Consider the following 13,286-nt stretch of genomic DNA (forward strand, 5'->3'; position numbering starts at 1 on the left):
TGGGTGATACCAGGCTTCCCCGCCAAATTCTTTATGTTTGCTCCGGCAGTAGACTTCATGGAATCCCTCTTAAGCATTTTAAGGACCAGAAACATATCATGAAGACAACTGGTATAGATATACAGACATGGGAAGAATGTGCTGTGGACCGTTCACTTGGGCAGAACACTACATCCACCACTGTCAACTTGTTTGAAAGAGAATGCCGTAGACATCAAGAGGCCAAGTGACAAGCAAGAAATTTCCGACAATTACAACCCTGCCCTCCTTCATCCATTCAGTGTAATTTGTGTGGGCGTATGTTTTATGCCAGGATTGGTCTGTTTAGTCATTGCAAACACATCCATAAACTGAGTTGAACTGATCAATCTATGCAGGAAGAAGTTATATATAGACGGATCGAGGTACAGCCGATGGACAACAAGCAACCGTCCTCTATTAACACTTATCTGAAAGGACATTTTTTAAACATTGTGAGGTAGAGATCTACTAGAAACCATGAGAATTTTCTTTAAACAAGTGTGTTGATACTGAGAAGATACTGGTCTGTTGGAAAATACCAAAGTGATACCAAAACCAAACCCCATGTCACTACAGCCCTCGACGGGCCTTAGCCTACCAAGCGACTGCTGCTCAGCCCGAAGGCTTGCAGATTACGAGGTGTGTCGTGTGGTCAGCACAACAAATCCTCTCGGCCGTTATTCTTGGCTTTCTAGACCGGGGCCGCTATCTCACCGTCAGATAGCTCCTCAATTCTAATCACCAAAGTGATACAGCTCTTCAAAAAGGGCAATAAATCATATCTGGAGAACTACCACCCTATTGCTGCCACAAGCTTCTGATCAAGATTTTAACTAATTGACTATCTGCAAAATTGGTCTTCTACCAACCAACTGAACAAGCAGGTTTTCGAAAACGCTTTTCAGCTATTGACCACGTCCGTACAATTTGCCTTCTTCTTGAGAAAACCACTACAGTAAATATAATATCAAGTCATCTAGCTTTTATGGACTATCATGTTTCAGAGGAAATATGGTCTATAACGAAGGCCCTCAAAAGTACAAGGCATCTATGTGTTGATGGTCAGAGTGGATGGAAATCTGATAACCAGCATAATCCCAGTGGCCTAGGAAGGCCAACAAGAGGCCACAGGCCACAATCTCACTGAAGTTGTTCACCATTGCCTTGGAAGACGTATTCAAAACTTTAGATGTGCTAACAATTCCATACTTATAAGCAGAAACCTTCAAAAATTCAAGTCTATGATTTAAGAGTTAAAGGCTGCCTCAGAAGCAATTGGTTTGGAGATAAAGAATAAGGAAACCCAAATATTAATTCCCAGAAGCCAACATTTCAAAAGTGGACATCAAACTATTGAAATTCTCAATGAATACATTTACCTTGGCCATAAAATCTAATTAGGAAAGAAAAACCAAATTGCAGAAATCCCTTGAAAAATTGGGCAATGTTTAGAAATTCATCCTGACCAACAATGATATTCCAGTTAACCTCAAGACAAAGGCATACTGTACAATGCATAGGCTACATCTTACTAGTTACAGCTCACGGCTTAGAAGCTATGACTTTAACAAAAGCAAGCATTTTAAAACTAAAATGCACACAATGCTCTGTGGAAAGACAGTGCTGTGTATTCAAGTGGAGTAAATACGAAAAAGAAGGCATCAAGGATGAGCTGCAGAATCCAGAAACTGAGGTTTTAGGACTAATAAAACCAGGTGCCAAAACTGAAGACGTCCTTTCAAGTTGTGATCCTGTGTTAGAGAAGGACAATTATGTGGTAATTGTGAGTGGTACAAATGACTTTGCTGCAAATGAAGGTGAGGAACTAATTATGTCTCTCAGAGGTAAGATTTCCAAACTACCTGACTCAAAAGTAATTGTAGTTAATGTGCCACCTAGGTATGACCTTTTAGAGGACTCATGTGTGAACAAAGCTGTACATGATGTAAATATAAAAATCAAGAGATTATGTAAGAGTTTTAGAAATGTCTATGTAGTAGATACTTTAGGTCTTGGCAGGCAAATGTTTACTAGGCATGGGTTACATCTGAATGGTAATGGAAAAGCAAATCTCTGTAGACAAATTGCTACAATTATCAACGGAGATTTGCAAACTAATCTGTACTTAAGAAAATCCATACCACTAAACTGGCACATACAGGGAAACTTGCCAGAAAACCCAGACCCTTAAATCAAGATCTATGTACAAGGATCAGGGTTCCAGGGACGTTCTCAACTCATGAGTCAAATGTTACCCAATTGCAACAGTCAAGTTTTAGGGAGGAAGTAGGTCTGAGATTGCTCTTGGTAAACTGTCAGAGTATAGTAAATAAACAATTAAAATTCAGTACATTGATGGAATCTTATGAGACTGATGTGGTGATAGGAGTAGAATCATGGTTGAGAGAAGGGGTGGGTAATAGAGAAGTATTTCCAGAAGGGTACACAGTCTATCGTAGAGACCGAGGAGATAAAAAGGGAGGGGGGGTGTTTATTCTGGTGAAGGAAACTTATTGTTCACATGAATGGTTTACCGATGAAAGGGATGAAATATTAGGGATAAAATTAGTTTGTCATAATATGAAGGAGGTGGGAATTATAGGAACATACAGGCCTGGAAGAGAGGAAAGAGACATGGAAATATTTGAGAAAATAATAGATTATACTCATAAAAACAATAATAATGATATGGTAATAATTGGGGGGAGATCTAAACTTGCCTGAAGTTGAATGGAATGGAGCTGCAAGTGAAGCCCATGAACAGAAACTGGCAAATAAGTTAATTTGGGAGGGAGGATTTACACAAGTAGTACAAGAACCGACTCGTCTCAATAACTTACTAGATGTATTCTTGGTTAAACCATGGGAAATTGTTGATAAAACTGAGGTAATTGAAGGAATAGGTGACCATAAGGCTGTAATAATGGATGTAGGACTGGTACCAAAAAGGCTTAATAAGAGGGTCACACAAGACAAGAAATTATACAGAAAAACTAAAGTTGATGAATTTGGGACTTACCTTAAATCACAATTCAGTTGTTGGATAAGTGAAGGGAGTAACATGGATACACTTTGGGCTAAATTTAAAGGAATCATTTGGGAAGGAGAGAAGAGATTTGTACCTGTTAAGAAGGGTAAAATGACCTCAGACCCTGTTTATTATACAAGGGAAATAAGAAAATTAAAAAGAAAATGTAGAATAGTAAACAGGAAAATCAAAGAGGGTAGGGAGAATAGAGAAACTAGAAAACAGCTAATGAGGGAACTGAATAGAGTGAAAAAGGAAGCAAAAGAGAATTATATGAATGGCATTCTTCAAGAGGGTAATGACCACAAAGGGAAATGGAAAAAGCTGTATTCATATATTAGGAATCAAAAAGGAAAAGGAATCCAAATTCCTACAATGGTGGGAGAAGGGGGTGAACACTATTTAACAGATACTGAGAAAGCAAACCTCTTCAGTAGGGAATTCAGAGATTCAGTAGAAGATTGTCAGGACTTGGAAACCATAACAGAAGATAGAGAGGGAGAGACACATAGGGAAACAAGAAGCTTCTCATTCACAAATGAAGATATTTTCAGAGAAATCCAACTGCTTCAGCAAGGAAAAGCAGCAGGAAGTGATCAAATTACTGGGGAGGTATTAAAGACGATGGGGTGGTATATAGTGCCTTATTTAAAATTTCTCTTTGACTATGTCATAAATAATAGTGTAATACCAAAGGAATGGAAGGAATCTATAATAATACCAATTTATAAAGGAAAGGGTGATAAAAGGAAACCAGAGAACTACAGACCAATCAGCCTGACCAGTATAGTTTGTAAAATACTGGAGAGTTTAATAGCAAAGTACATCAGAGGGATATGTGATGATAAAAATTGGTTCATGAGGAGCCAGTATGGATTTAGAAAGAAATTTTCTTGTGAGGCACAACTGGTGGGATTTCAGCAGGACATATCAGATCAGTTGGATTCAGGAGGCCAGTTAGATTGCATAGCCATAGATCTTTCCAAAGCCTTTGATAGAGTGGAACATGGAATATTATTAAAGAAATTGGAGGGAATAGGACTGGACGTAAGGGTTATACATTGGATAAGAACATTTCTAAATTCAAGGGTTCAGAAAGTCAAAGTAGGAAATTATATATCATAGGGTAGTATAATCGGTCCGTTACTTTTCTTAATATACGCAAATGATTTAGGGAACAATATAACATCGAAAATAAGATTGTATGCAGATGACATAATTGTTTATAGAGAAATAAATAACATTGAGGATTGCTCAGAGTTACAAAGGGACATTGAGAGTATCCAAGAATGGGTTCAAGAAAATAATATGAAGGTTAATGGAGGCAAATCAACTGTTACAACATTTACAAACAGGAGCTTTAAAACTGAATTTGAATATACTTTGGATGAGGTAGTTATCCCTAAAGATGGCAAGTGCAAATACTTAGGTGTGAGATTTGAAAGTAATTTGCACTGGAAGGGTCATGTTGATGACATTGTTGGGAAAGCATACAGATCGTTACATGTCATAATGAGGCTACTTAAAGGATGCAACAAAGAATTAAAAGAAAAGTTACTTAACTATGGTTCGTCCATTATTGGAATATGCAAACAGTGTTTGGGATCCTCACCAAGAATACCTAATAAAAGAACTAGATGGTGTGCAAAGGAAAGCAGCAAGGTTTGTAACAGGGGATTTCAGGAGAAAGAGTAGTGTATCAGAAATGTTAAAGGAACTTGGTTGGGAACCTTTAAGTAAGAGAAGGGAGAAAACTAGACTTATAGGATTATATAGAGCCTATACAGGAGAAGAAGCATGGAGAGATATCCGTGAGAGGCTTCAGTTGGAAAATAATTATATTGGTAGAACTGACCACAAGTACAAAATTAGAAGGAATTTTAGCAGAAGCGATTGGGGTAAATTTTCATTCATTGGAAAGGGTGTGAAGGAGTGGAACAGTTTACCAGGGGTAGTGTTTGATCCTTTTCCAAAATCTGTACAGATATTCAAGAAGAGAATAAACAACAACAGAGAAAATAAATGAAATGTAAGAGGGCATTCGACCAGTGCAGGATATTGTAAATAAAAATGTGTGTGATTAAATTAATTCCATCCCCTGGTCTATGGAGTTTGGACAGCCCAAGTAGGGGACTGCCTGTAGGGCTGAAGTACAGTGGGGACTTCGAGGGCCCTGGGACCGCTACGGTAGCTGTGAAGGCCCTTCAGGAACTCTGAATAGTGGTGGAAAAAGGGGCTCTGGTTAAGACGCAGCAGGTCGTTATGCTACTTATGTTCCGAAATGGGTAAAATATAAATATGTAAATAAATTCAATGTTAATTTTAATCTTATACCAGTTATATATTATTATTATTATTATTATTAGAAGTAATTTCACATACTGTATATGAGTTGACTATGTTTGTCAGATATTATAAGTAGAATTTTGTAAACAATATAAATTTATTAAGGATGATGTATGTGTTTAATAGAACGAATTATTAGCGTAAATTGCATAATATTGTATTCTAGGAAAATTTTCTTTGTCTCTTGTTAATTTAAAATTTAGTGCTTGACAATAATGTATTTTAGTGTACCATTTGCCACCGAGGTAGACACCTCATTTGCAAATAAAGAGATTTTGATTTGATTTGATTTTGAAGAATGCAGGTAACAGATGTTTTGGAGAAAACTGCTAGATTGAAATGACAATGGGTGGGACATGTGGTTGGTCAAGATCCCAACAGATATATCCTTAGGAGACCATGGGAAAACAGGAGGAGTGTAGGAGGACCACAAAAGAGATTGCTTTTATGATTTAAAGAAGGTAACTGGATTATAATGGTAGCAAGTGGCTCAACGTCAAAGAAACTGTAAAATAATGGAAGAGACTTACAGTACATTCAACAGTAGATAGATGAAGGCTAAAAGGAAGAGGAAGAAGAAGAATGCACTGTTGCAAGTTCCATCTTGTAAAAACCTTGCGACTTTATATCTATTTTTTAATAAGCAACAAAGCAATAAGAAAATGTTGACATTTAAGCACTTTTAGTATTATTTATTTTTCAGTAGTATGTTACATACAGTATAAATAAAAATGAAATGTTATGATTTTAAAAAATACGTAGGTACATTGACATAAAGGTTTTTAAAAAAGTGAAAAGATTAACTCACCAACATTACTAATTGTCATTTATTGTTCCTGAATGAAAATTTGCTCGGAAAATTATTATTAAGTTCATGCCAGTACTTGATTTGCATTACCAGAGAATCTCTGTGTTTCTCCATTTCTCTTTTTGCATCTCTCAAAGACTTCAGATATGTGGTTAATTTTTGGACTTCCTTCTGAAGTTCAGCATTTGATTTGCATGTCTGAGAAAGTTCTTCAATCAGTACAGGACCAATGGTTTGGTCTGCTGCTAGGATAATTTGATTAACTCTGCTTTTATTCATCCTTTTCAGTTGTCTCTCTATCCTGTATTAAAAAAATTTGTATTGATATAATAATTTAATTAATTGTAACTAAAACTAATTCCAACAATTACAGTACAATCCAAGATAAATTCAGTTCCTTTCTTCTTTTGATCAAGTAATGTAATTTTCTATATGAAAAGAAACTCAGGTTTAGGGTCAGAGTTGTGAAGTAATTGAGTAAAAGTAATCAAATTACTCGTAAAAAAATATCTTGCTTGTAATCATTACTATTTACAAAATGTAATATGTACATTCCAGTAATCAATATACATTGCATGGGAGCAGAAATTGGAAAATGTTAATTATGAAGATAACTTTTTCAATTCTATTACAGCTGGACCAGTAGCATCACCCATGCTGAATAAGGTACTTTCTTATGTTAACATTGATGCTTTCAAGGTGAAACTCTTTATGTTTTGCGAGAACTTTGCTCCATGTCTTCGGAATGCTTTACCGTTGGAGCTGTAGCGGTATTCTCGTTCACCACCAGGTGGCTGGCTGTATGCTGGCAAGCGGAAGCTGACAACAACATTAAGCTTCAATTAAGATGTTCTATCACACCATGTGTGCATGAGAAGTATCAGAGAAGACATCAAACGAATCGGGGATGAATGTGGTAGAAGAAATAAATAGAAACTAATAAAACAAAATGCAATGAAAGATGCCAGGATAGAATAGATCAGAACTGAAGAATGGAAAGTATGTGGAGAAAACCATAGAATGATAAGGATGCAAGACGGTGTGAGAGGTGTGGGGGGGGATAACCGGTGTACACAAATTATGAAGGTATGACATTAACACATAGTTTGGAATGAACCAACTGGTGATGACAAATGTAACTGTGAGCAATTTTAGTGACGGTGCTAAACACGATTTTTATATTGTGCTTGTGAAGGTCCTTGGCAATTCGGTCTGTGGTTTTGTGAATGTAAGGCAGGTAGGCAGTTCCCTTCCCTTCTTCTTTCTATGAGCTTTGCTTAGTTGTTCCTCTGGGATGCAGGGCTCTCTGAATCTGTATATCGTTGTAACCATTACCCGTGAACATGACTTTGAGTGTGTCCATCTCCTTTTCCTCTAAAGGTACTTTCTTGTCTCTCCAGTGCTTCCAATGACATCAAACTTATCCTACAATATGCATCACTGGTGGGGATGTTTTTAAAGTTAAAGAAGCGTAATTTATTCCTTTAAGTGCCCCTATAGAGCATCCTTTCAGCAAATGCAAAGATGTACTTACCCCTAGACGTTGAGGGTGAGTGATGAGAATTTAAGAACCAAATTTTGTCAAGTAAATGGTTATTATTTGAAATATGAATAGTCACTAACTAAAAAATCATGAGGAAAAGCAATTTGAAATTTCAAGGTAGGAATCACATTTAATCATATCATCTTTATTTTCCTCCACATCTACAGTATTGATACCTTATTGATCTATAAAGTCATGTATTAAAAAAAAGAAGCAAAAACAAGTTCATTGGGACTGTTACCTAGGTATTTGTTTTTTTCCGTTATGACAGAGCAAGTAGCTATGTGGTTTGGTTCACGTAGCTGTCAGCTTGCATTCAGGAGATAGTGGGTTTGGACGCCACTGTTGGCAGGCCTGAAGATGATTTTCCATAGTTTACCACTTTCACACCTGGCAAATTCTGGGGCTGTCCTTTGATTAAAGCAGCGGTCACTTCCTTCCCACTCCTAGTCATAGTTCACCAGAGGTTTTGTCCGCCTCTGATGCATAACGGTTAGCACTATCAGCTGCCATCCTCGGAAGCCTGGATTCAGTCCCTGGTACTGCCAGAAATTTAAGAATGGCAGGAGGGCTGGTATGAGGTTAAAATGATGTGTGCAGCTCACCTCCATTGGGGGATGTGCCTGAAAAGAGCTGCACCACCTCGGGATGAGGACACAAGTTTACTTTACAAGAGATTTTCTTGATGTTCTTCATTATGTCATCCATGATGGTAATAAACAATAATGAGGATAGTGTACTGCCTTGCTGGACTCCACTTCTGATGTGGAACTAGGATGAATGTCCATCACCAAATCACACAGAACTGGTACAGTTCTCATACAGCACCTGAAATTTCCTCACCACTCTCCTGGCACATTTCTCTTTCTTAAGCAGTCCCATATCTTCTTTGCAATGCTGTCGTATGCATTCTCAATACTCAGGAAAATCATGAACAGATCTTTGCCTTTCTCCCCATATTTCACCATTAACATACGGATACTGAAGATTAGGTCTGCTTTGGACCTATTAGGCCTGAAATCATACTGTTCCTGTTCTAACTATGGCTCTAAGATGACTCACAATCTGCTCTCTAAGATCTTCTTGAGAATCTTAAGCCCATGAGAAAGGAACATTATTCCCTGGTAGTTGGAGCCTTTTCTCTTGAACCAATTGTTCTTTTACTGCCAAACAGTTTTTTCTTATGCAGAAGTCTAGGAGATGTTCCACTTTTGAATTTCTTCTCCCATGGCTGTTTATCCAATTATTTATTCCTATCTGTCTATACATGATTAGCAAGATATCCGTGCTTCACTACGGCTTTAAAATAAATGTTGTTATTCAAAGTTTTACATTTTGGAGAGTCCACTGTCAGCTGGACCTGTAAAATATGTCCTCAGTTTGTACGTCAGACGGTTTTGGGGGAATGATCATTTACCTTATAATCTACCACTCACTTGAACCCTGTGCAGAAGAATTTTAATGTTTTAAACCGTATCTAATTTAACATCTAGGATGTAAAAGTGACAAACCTGTGAAATTTTGATCTTGTACGTTGAGCAGTAATGGAGGAATTAATACATTTTTAAGGGGTGATTATTTTGAAATATTTCTTAACATCTAGGATATAGAAGACAACCCGTCATAAAAAAGTTATGTTCGTGCCTGAAACCGTTTTGGAGGAATGGATATTGTGTTTTTGAGAGTCAACCAACATCTAAACTTCTTAGGGAGAAACGTTTTGAAGTATACGGCATTTTACACCTAGGACATAAAAGAAGGCCCTTCTCGTAAAATTACAACTTTGTACGCTGAACGGTTTAGGAGGGATGAATAATTTAGTTTACAGAGCTAACCTCATTTGACACTTTAGCAGTAGAACATTAAAAAATATTTCCTATACCACACCTAGGATTTAAAATATGTACCGCTATTTGGAATTTTGTCTTCGTACATTAAACCGTTTTGGAGGAACGAATTTATATATTTGTTTTCTGATATTAACCCCCATTTAACTCTCTGAGGCGTTAAATTTGTTTCAAACCTTCTGTTATTTAACACCTAGGAAATCATTTGACATTTTAACTTGTCATCATTCCTCATCCTCCAGTCAAAACCCCTTAGGGGTTTATTGTTTTAAGTCATCTTGTTATTTATGTCCTCATAAAAAAAAATTCAACTCCTTTTACACCCCCTTAAGGTAAGTAAGACCTGCCTATCTCGCCCATGTTAAATCTTCAAATTTTTGGTGCACTTTACTCAAAATCTGTTTGGGTTAGCCACTTGAAATTTTCAAGGATTACTAGTTGGAACCTTATCTACAATAATAAGAAGGATTAGTGGCAGAAACCAAATACTTTCATCAGTATGAAATTTTTTAAGGTACGATTTTTTAAACTAAAATAATGTTGAAAAATATTTATATTTCATTTTTTATTTTATTTAAAGGCATGTCCCGTCGTATTACTGTTCATTAGGATGTTGATGCACCAACAAAATTTAATGGACCTATCTTTATTAGTTTTCTTATAAATAGTACCAAAGTAGTGAAAATGTTAAACTGATAAAAATGAGGTTGAAGTTTCTCATTATAATTTGTTACCTCTGACAATTCTTAGAACATTCCTGCCCCATAACTTTCATCATTTGTGTCCTCCTTAGTCCTCTTAAGGTTTCTCTTCAGTCTTCTGGCCCCTTTACTCATTTCTTCCACCATGAGGTCTGCTTTCTTTATTTGGATGTCATCCAACTCCTTCAGGATGTTCAGTGTGTTGTATCCTGGGAGGATGTTCAACTTCTGCAGCACCTTAGCCCTACCAATATTCCCATCGTTGAAGGATATAACAGCATCACATAGTCCAAACTCGAGTGTAGTATTACCAACAAACACTTTTCGGAACTCTGGACCACAGAACATGATTGAATGCTTCATTAGCGTTCTGTGTTTTTCCATGCAGACGCTTTTTTAAAGGATATGGGTGTGCCAAATCCCTATATACTGGCTTTATAGCTTCAGCTACAGCATGAGGTAACCCATGGTGCTTATAATTTTGGTCTTTCCTGTTATATTTGCCCTATGAATCATCTCCCTTAGGGCATAGTCCATGCACAGGATTCTCATCTGTTGATGTGACATGAAAGTAAGTAGCCCATATGGCTGCTTTCATTTCTTGCAGTTTCAAAACATTACTCCTAATGGCTTCGCCATAGTAATTCTGCAGGCGGTCAATGACACCATCTGTAAGCCTGTTTGGACCACCAATACCTTTCACATCAGATAACTTTTTCTCAACAAGTTCTTTTTTTCAATATACGAAGCCAAGCACCAAAGCGTTTCTGGACATGGCCAATGCACTCCAGCTTTTCGATTGAAACTTCATCTCCGTATGGCCTACTCTGTACCACCTTCATATACCCCTTACTATCCCCATCTCCTAAATATTATTTGTGTACTACTCCTCTTGTCTGAATGGATCTTCCAAATATTCTCACTGCACCTTCAGCTTTCATTCCACCACTACTCCCCTCAAAATTTATTGCGCAGTTTTCATGTTCATGTTGACCCTTATTCTTACAAACATGGCAATATTTAGAAAGAGTTTCCATGTCCAGTAGCTTTCCAGTGTCAACAGATGTAGCTACCACAACACCACGAAGAGAGGTGTGTCCCCTCTTGTGCCATGTTCCATCGACTGCAATAGCTATTTTATTGTCCCCATCATTACATTCTACTGCTTCTTTTGCAGCCTGTGTCATGCTATTCTTTGCTACACTTTTCATACTTTGTAAAACATTTTCAACAATTTTGTGGAATTTTGCATGGTATTTTGGCAAGTTCATAACAGCACACACAGTCTTCCCAGCAGCATTCCCTTTACCTATACATCTCATGGCATATACGAACCTTACATTCACAACATAACCATAGTCACTGGATTTCGAAGAATAAAATGAACTTTCCTTTTCACAAGCAGAACACATAATAACTAAGTAATATGCAAGGCCTTTACGCTTATCTACTTCTTACAACAGTGACAAAGAGCCAACAGCACCACAGTATTTACAAGAGCCACACGAACCAAGAGCTACAGAAAGAAGTTTAATGTCAACAATCACGTTGCCAGATTGAAGTTTACTTTTATCACTTGTATTTGACTTTTCATGTTCCCACAAGTCTTCAAACAGTGGCCGACAATGCAACAGTTTGTTTTGATGAACTTGAGCGAGATTCAATGTCTATTTCAGATCCAGAAACACTACATGGCGAGCATATGGCGATGTAATTTTTAACCTCCACTAGATTGGAACTAGGCCTATCTCTACTTTCACGGGGAGTGGAGTTGCTCACATCCATAGGTTTTAACCTTAAATTACCCTACACGTGCTCCCTGGGTGGTGCTAAGCGAGCAACAGAGATCAGGCTGCCAGACTATCCTAGTGATCTCCTGGCTATTTTACATGAAAATGAAATATCATTCAAACGGTTCTTTTCAGAACCAACAGGCAAAGACTTTCGGGCCTACACTTAAAGTCGTTCATCTAAATATAGAAGGCATAAGCAAATCCAAATGCCAATACTTGTCAAGAATCCTACGAGATGGAAAAATCGATGTGGTTGCCATCCAGGAAACACATGCTGCAGATGAACACCAATTACAAATGAGAGGGCTAATATCGGGATATGATATCGTAGATGCAACAAATCACCATGCATATGGTACAGCTACGTATGTCCGTAGTAGTATTGAAAATGCCTCATTGCTCGCAGCTAGCTCAAAAGACGACAGACATACAGTTGTCATCAAAGTTGGAGATGTCACCATCACAAACATCTACAAGCCTCCACCTACACCATGGCCCTCCCAGATGATTCAGGTGCAGGACCATCCAGTCATCTATATGGGTGACTTCAACAGTCACCATGAAGAATGGAAATATAGTGCCACTGATTCTAATGGAGAAACTCTCATGAATTGGGCCGAGGAACATATCTGCTGTATGGAAACAGGAATACAACCCAGACCTATGTTTTGTTTCCAGTGATCAGAATAATCAACCTCTGCTCACATCACGGAAAGTACTACAAGATTTCCCACATAGTCAACATCGACCTATATGTCTTGGGGTTGGAATGCAAATACCCCTGGTAACTTCTTATCCTCGTCCACGATGGAACTTCAGAAAAGCAGACGGGAAGGCGTTCTCGTGTGACCTTGATAAATATGTTAGATGGATACCACCAACAAGTAACAGTTATGAGAGATTTGTGGGTGCTGTAATTGCCACAGCAAAAAAATTCATTCCTGGAGGCTATAGGAAGGAATATATTTCTGGCTGGACTGATGCAACTGAAAAGTTAAACCAAGAATTCCTTGCCAGTGGTGAACAAGAAATTGGGGATGAACTGCTTCATAATCTAGATAATGCTCAAAGAGAAAGATGGACTGAAACTGTAACATCTATGAATTTCAGAGAATCGAGCAAAAAGGCATGGTCATTGTTACGGAAGCTTGGTGGGGCCACTCCCATCTTTTGTAAAAGTTCTTCAGTCGCTCCAAACA

The sequence above is a fragment of the Anabrus simplex genome, chromosome 3, assembly GCF_040414725.1.
Source record: "Anabrus simplex isolate iqAnaSimp1 chromosome 3, ASM4041472v1, whole genome shotgun sequence".
Classification (NCBI taxonomy): domain Eukaryota; kingdom Metazoa; phylum Arthropoda; class Insecta; order Orthoptera; family Tettigoniidae; genus Anabrus; species Anabrus simplex.